This window comes from Diuraphis noxia, unplaced genomic scaffold, assembly GCF_037042655.1.
Source record: "Diuraphis noxia isolate RWA-SAM2 unplaced genomic scaffold, SU_Dnox_SAM2 contig0002, whole genome shotgun sequence".
Lineage (NCBI taxonomy): Eukaryota > Metazoa > Arthropoda > Insecta > Hemiptera > Aphididae > Diuraphis > Diuraphis noxia.
The window spans coordinates 24,864,813-24,871,563 of record NW_028301712.1 but is presented as its reverse complement, the minus strand read 5'-3'; positions in this window follow the sequence as shown (position 1 = coordinate 24,871,563).

Genomic DNA, 6,751 nt, shown 5'->3' with positions numbered 1-6,751 from the left:
TAAAAATATAGCGTCCCCACGTAAATGAAGATAAAATAATAATAATTATTTATTATTCATTTGATGACCTCGATTCGGTCGGCTGCACGCGTTCCTTCGATCCGTGCCGAATCCACGATCTAAGCCAGCAAGGGTATTTTTTGACAGTTTATATATTATATTTCAATACTGTCTCGTATATAAAATACCATAGAGTTGTGGAGACCAAGTTTGCGGGGTCCTTGGTTGTAAATTCCACGGTAGGTATACAATTTAATCAACAGCGAAATTATGAGACGATTTACTGGGCGGCGGTTATTACCGGTGATATAGATGTGTGTATGGCTAATTGGCTACTGTCTGGCAAAGAACAAAATGCTATGTCTAAATCTGACATAAAGTAAATTTTCGTGAAACGACCGCGATTTCTTGCCACTCATTATTATAGCATGAAAACAAGAGTATTATGTTATTATCATATTATTTCCTTTTTACCGTTCTCCAAAAGCTTCAAGAAGAGACTGGCAGGTAAGGTAAATATTCAAGTCTTTCGGATATTAGAATATAGTCGTGAATAATATATTTTCACCTAGGGATCAATATAGCATAGGTATTTAGTATTTACGAATATTTCCAAAAGACAATCGACCCAAAAAATATTATTATGCCCAACTGACCGAGTACATAATATAAAGGTCATTGATTTGAAAGGCTTAAGACCGAATAAGTTGCGAACTATTAAAATCTCGTTTTCTGAATCATCGTGTGTTCTATAATTGTGGGTACTAATTTTTAGATAAAAAATGTTGGCGGTCATCACGACTGCAGTAATATAATAACTAATAAGTGGCCATGCGTGCTATTCACGCTGCGCAATTTAATATCAATGTGTAGGCACAATGTGCAACAAACGATATGCGGATATTGTGGTGGTGGTCGTCGTCATCGGCAACAAAAACGAAAGAAAGAAAGAAACCACTTTTACCTCGTCCGCGCTCCGCAGTAACCACGCATATATCGTATATATAGTAACACGTTGACCCACTAAACACGCATCTCGTCACGGCTACGCACAACGTGCGGTTGTCTTCGTTCCGACTACACCAAATGAGCCGGATATAAGAACTGCAAGTGTGTACATGGACGTATACCATAGGTATTTAATATATATATAAGCATAATTCCACTGGGGAGAATGCGTGGAAGTGTATGTGTGATGTGTAGCAAGTTCCTAGTCCCTAGTCTCTGCAAAATTGCTATGACTTAGATGAGGGAGGAGAATACTCGAGTCAAAATATTCGCAAATCCATCAGATGTATTATTACAATAATATAATATACGTAAATCGTTATTAGACATTACACACTACTCACACGAGTCTTCTACGACTGAGAAAAAAATTCCAAAAGTCGTCTTCCAAAATCATTTTGTCTCTATTTGCATATTATGTAGTACCATATATACGCATGTCTGTACAATAGGATGTCGTATCCCATCCTATAATATGAATAAGCGTATGGCGCGTATACACTGTAAGAATCGGGTCGCTTTCCCTCAACTATAACACGTTTTTTTACAATCACACGTTGAATAAAATAATCTTATAATATTATAATAAAACGCACCATCGCCCGCCAGCTAGTTTTTTGTTAAAAAATACTCAAAGCGTATACCTATCACCCTATTCCAGTATGACAGCATATCATCTCACTTCCCGCCAACAATATTATATATCATGTATAATAATATTATTATAAAGTAAACGAGCCAATATATTATTATTAAAATAGTTGTACGTACGTATATATTGCGTAAATTATTATTATAAGATCAAGAAAATACAAAATATGGTATTGGTATACCACCTATATCGGCTAATATGGCTATAAGTAGATACGTCGTCGATTTTAAAACATATCAACTACCTATCGAGTAGCTATATAGTACTGCAGGGTATAGGCTATACAAATAGTATAAGAGAATTATTCAGCGAGTTTTTATCGAATTGGGTTCACGGTTGGTATTAGATTTTAGCAGCGGATTTTTCAATATTTTTAGATAAACTGATAATATACTACTTTTACAAAGTGATTAACAAAGCATGCTCACTCTCATTTTTTAAATTTAACTTCAAATTCTGATTTTTTTAAATTTTTAACTTATAGATTTAATATTATATCGTTAAAGAGTGTGGTGAAATGTATTATATTAATGTTACGATTATTATTCTCATAATACTTTAAGTAGAATAACTTAAAAACTATATAGACGTAATGATTTCGATTTAAATGCATCAATACTTTAAAAAAAAACAATTGTTTCACTAATTACGCAGTAAAGTAGGACCTTATTTAGAAAAACAAAGTTTATTCTACCACACTACTAAATATTATGAAATAGAATTTTTTTAAATAGGGTCTTGAGTGTATATCTATTTCAAAATTCTAAAAACCAATTAGTCTTAATAAGTATATTTTTTAAGCATAAAAAGGTGATATATATATATATATATATCGTAAACCATGGGTTATTCTGTTATGGGCTAGGTACCTGTATATGTAATTGTAGTTCCTATATAATAAAGGCTCTCAGTGGGTGTATTCATAGCCAATACCATTCTACATTTCTTCAACAATACAATAATCAAAATAATATGCGAGTAAATTTGTAAAATCACAAGTATAAAAACTTACAAAACCATATAAACTAGGGGTGGCCAACCTGTGAATGCCGTGCCATAGTTGTATACAGCTCGCGTCTTATTAGAAAAAAAACTCTATTTACTTATTATCGATAAAATACTATAAAATTATAAAAATTATAAAATATATTTTTTTAACATTTTTGCTCTCGATATAATTGTATTTATCCGTGTGGCTCGTGGAGGTATTCATGTTGGCCACCCCTATATTATACTATAAAGTAGGTGAGTAACTACTGTAGAGCTCGACCTAAAATTTTTGCAGAATTCAAATTACTTAATAGGTAGTTAGATAATATAAATGTATTAGATATGTTTATTCCTCGTATAACTCTGCATTGGCGGATCGAGGTAATTTAATATTAAAGTGATAATACAACATATTTAATATTACGACTAAATTAGTATAACTATTTTCCACTTCTCCACAACATAATTAAATTTTAAAATAAAAATTATCTATAGGCACTAAAAAATTTGCAAATTTTTTGTTAATTTAAAAATGCTCATAATTTGCTTTAAAATTAAAATATTAAAAAATCAGGTTGGCGCTTCAAGTATACAATTCTTATATAGGTACCTTTAAATTGTATTATATGTGAAATTTCAATTCCCTGTAATACTTAATAATATAACAACAGAGTAAAATGGATTCTATTGAATATTAGTGATAATCGGAGAGGTCACATGCATGTATATCGTCCTCTTAAGGGAGAAGGGACATTGTAATTAGCTCCAGATCGTCGAAAAATTGAAGTCTTCACACACCTATGAGCTATGACTATATATTATATGCTATGTAAGGGAGACTGTTGCGAATACACCCACAACCAACGTTCTTTTCGTAATTTTCAGCGGAGATATTTTACATATTACTGCTATTAATGACATTACATAATTTCCTATATACGGAGTACGGACGCTATTATACCTACCAGCTTGATGTTCTTATTATTTTATAAATTGGGTATTGAAAAATTATAAATTGAAAATCCATTTTTTTGTCTCGAGTAGTCAAATGCGTATTGCTGTGATAGTGGATAAATTAGTGATGATAGAGGTTCGGGTTCAGATCAATTTCGAGACCACTGAATTGATTTTCGACGGGCGCTACCGTAAACATGACATACTTAAAGGTTTTTAGTGAGTTTTTAGAAGTCCGAAGTGCGATGACTATACTTGATATGGTCATTATATCGACACTGCCGACGGGTTATCTTGATTATATTTTGTTTATATAGGCATACAATCTATATAGGTCTGCAGAAGCGCTGAATCGTGCACAATTCAGTATTTTCAAGTAGAACACTCACGAGCCAGCAGTGTTCAATTATACAAGCACATATATTATACATTGTATATACGATGACGACGGTATAGGTACAGTGCGAATCAGACACGCGGCCGTGCGCCCGAAAATCGGTCAGCGGGTCCGCCGAAATTATAGAGCGCTTCGACGTACGAAAATAAGAAGAAAAAAAAGTGTGACAAATTATTTCACTTTCTTCCGGCAATTACTTTTATGCGCGTTCATCGAGAGAAAGAGTGAGCTCCTTGGACTGGCGGTAGCGGAGGGAATAGTAAAAACGCATACATATACCTATATATACATTATATATAGATATAATACACCAATGTAGGTATATCGTATATAACATATTATAAATGGCGTCTATTTTTTGTCTTCTTTTTTTCGAAGAGTGGATCCAGTGGAGGTGGTTGTGACCTCAATATATGATACACTATAACAACCGTGGCAATGCACCTCATCCGTTGTAGGTATATAATACACACACACATATATATATATAGTGAAAACGACTGCTTCTTCCATGGCCGTGGCCGACAAGAGAAAGTACTTTTATATACTTTAAACTTGTATATATATATACATTTATTATTATTACCCACTATCAAAACAGACATTTCTCTTTGCTATATAGCACATAATATAATATATATGTATATAAAAACCTGTGTACCCTACGCTCTCTGCGCACGTCGTCACTGCAGTGGTCATTGCCTCCCAACCGCCGAGTATCGATGACCTCCATAATTATAACTCGTAGTTCTCGCTTCGTAGTAGTCGTATACCCTGCAGCGCCGTCATCCCTCGGATCTCTACGGGGGATTCCTCTGTATACAAATACAAATATTTGCCATTGCGGTATGTGGTATGTCGGTCTCGGTATACTATACACACGCATTATTATAAGAAACAAAACACATTATAAAAATCGTGTTTGGTAATTTTACATTAAATATAGTAAGTTGATCTTACACCCCTAAATACTATGCGATCAGTGCTGCAGTAGAATATTGTAAGTCCTTTATGCACGCAAATCGTCGGGAAGTATTAATGTCCCGGCAGTGGTGTATTTGTGCATGGACAACAGCGGCATTTGTCCCCCTCCGAGGGCCGAGACTTGTTTTTTTTAATTCTATTTTGCGGAAGCTGTAATTATAATAAGATAAATTCCATTATTACCTATGAGCATTATGACAGGACGTACTCGCCTATCATGCGTTTCCAGTTACACCACGATTTAACTATTTAAGATAAGATTTATATTATCTTAAACGGTAAATCCTACCAAACACAGTACCCAAATTTTTTTACATTTATTGTATTATATTAATGAGTTTTCTTACTTATACCTACTAGCTTTACTATATAGCTACTTATGTAGTTATGCTGACATTTCTTGCAGTATGTATTAAATTAAGCAATATACCACATATAATTGATAATTTTTAAGAATAATTTGAATTAATAATTCATCATAATATAATTTTCTCGTCTGATATAACTGACCTATTACACGTCTTATAGCGACTTGCTTATTTGCTCATACATGATAATTTCATTGTTTTGTTGTGTTTTGCTTTTTCAACTTAGGTTAAAAACTTGGTTGCAGTAAAGCATGGGACAAGATAGCATAGTTGGATTGGCTTTATTAAATATTCACAGATACAGGGACATTTAAATTGACGAGTTAACTGATATGTTTGCTGCCACGAAAAAAAGAAATATAGACCTTGTATTATAATTATTTTATCACTACTTAGTTGTGACTATATTATATTCAAATTTAAACTTTTGAGCAATAAATAAGGTTATTTTTATTGTGTTGAATATTTTTTTTGGATTATGATTGAACAAGTTTGAACCAGTGTCTAAAATATTTACCACATAAAAAAAAAACCTATTGTATTCAAATTTCTTTATACAATTACAACAGCTGAGAGATTTTTGTATTTTGTCCTCCCCCCTGAAAAATTATCTCAAATACGCTACTGTGTCACCGCGCTATTATTAAACAGGGCCATCGCCCATCGACGTACACCATCACAACACAAAATTAATTATTATACACTATATGGCCATATGGGTACCAGCTACGCATGATAAAGGTATGAATATATATATATATATAGCTACATTACCTGGTTGTACCCGGTAGCCTGTGTTGGTATTTGTCGATGCAGAGCGTTCCCTCTTTTCGAGACGTGCAAAAAATTCGTGTCGAAAAGTGTACATCATGCGTGTTGTGGTAAACCTCCCATCCTCCTCCCGCCCACACTATAATGCAGTCCACTTTCCATTTGAAAAACGTGCATCATCGTTTTCAAGTTTTTATACCGAAGTCCAATTATTGACAGTGTTCTCTTTATTATTATTATTTAATCCGTCAAATTCGTTTTCCACGCACGCGTTTGATTTAAATCGATATAATATTATATATATATATATATATATATATATACCTACGTGATTTGTCCGATGTCCATGATGTATATAATATTCGATATGTTTTATACGTATACCTATCACCATGTCGTATATGAATTTCTTACATGCATTTATCGTATATACAATACTACACCTATATATCAGATGAAAGTATATATAGGTACCTAATATAATATAATACTGAAATACATCGTCGCCACCTGCAGTCGATCAGACTGTGACAACAATATTCTATATCCGCGTAACGTGTCTGTATAGTAATAATTATTAGAGGTTATTTATTTATATATATATATACTTTATTAATACAATAGAAT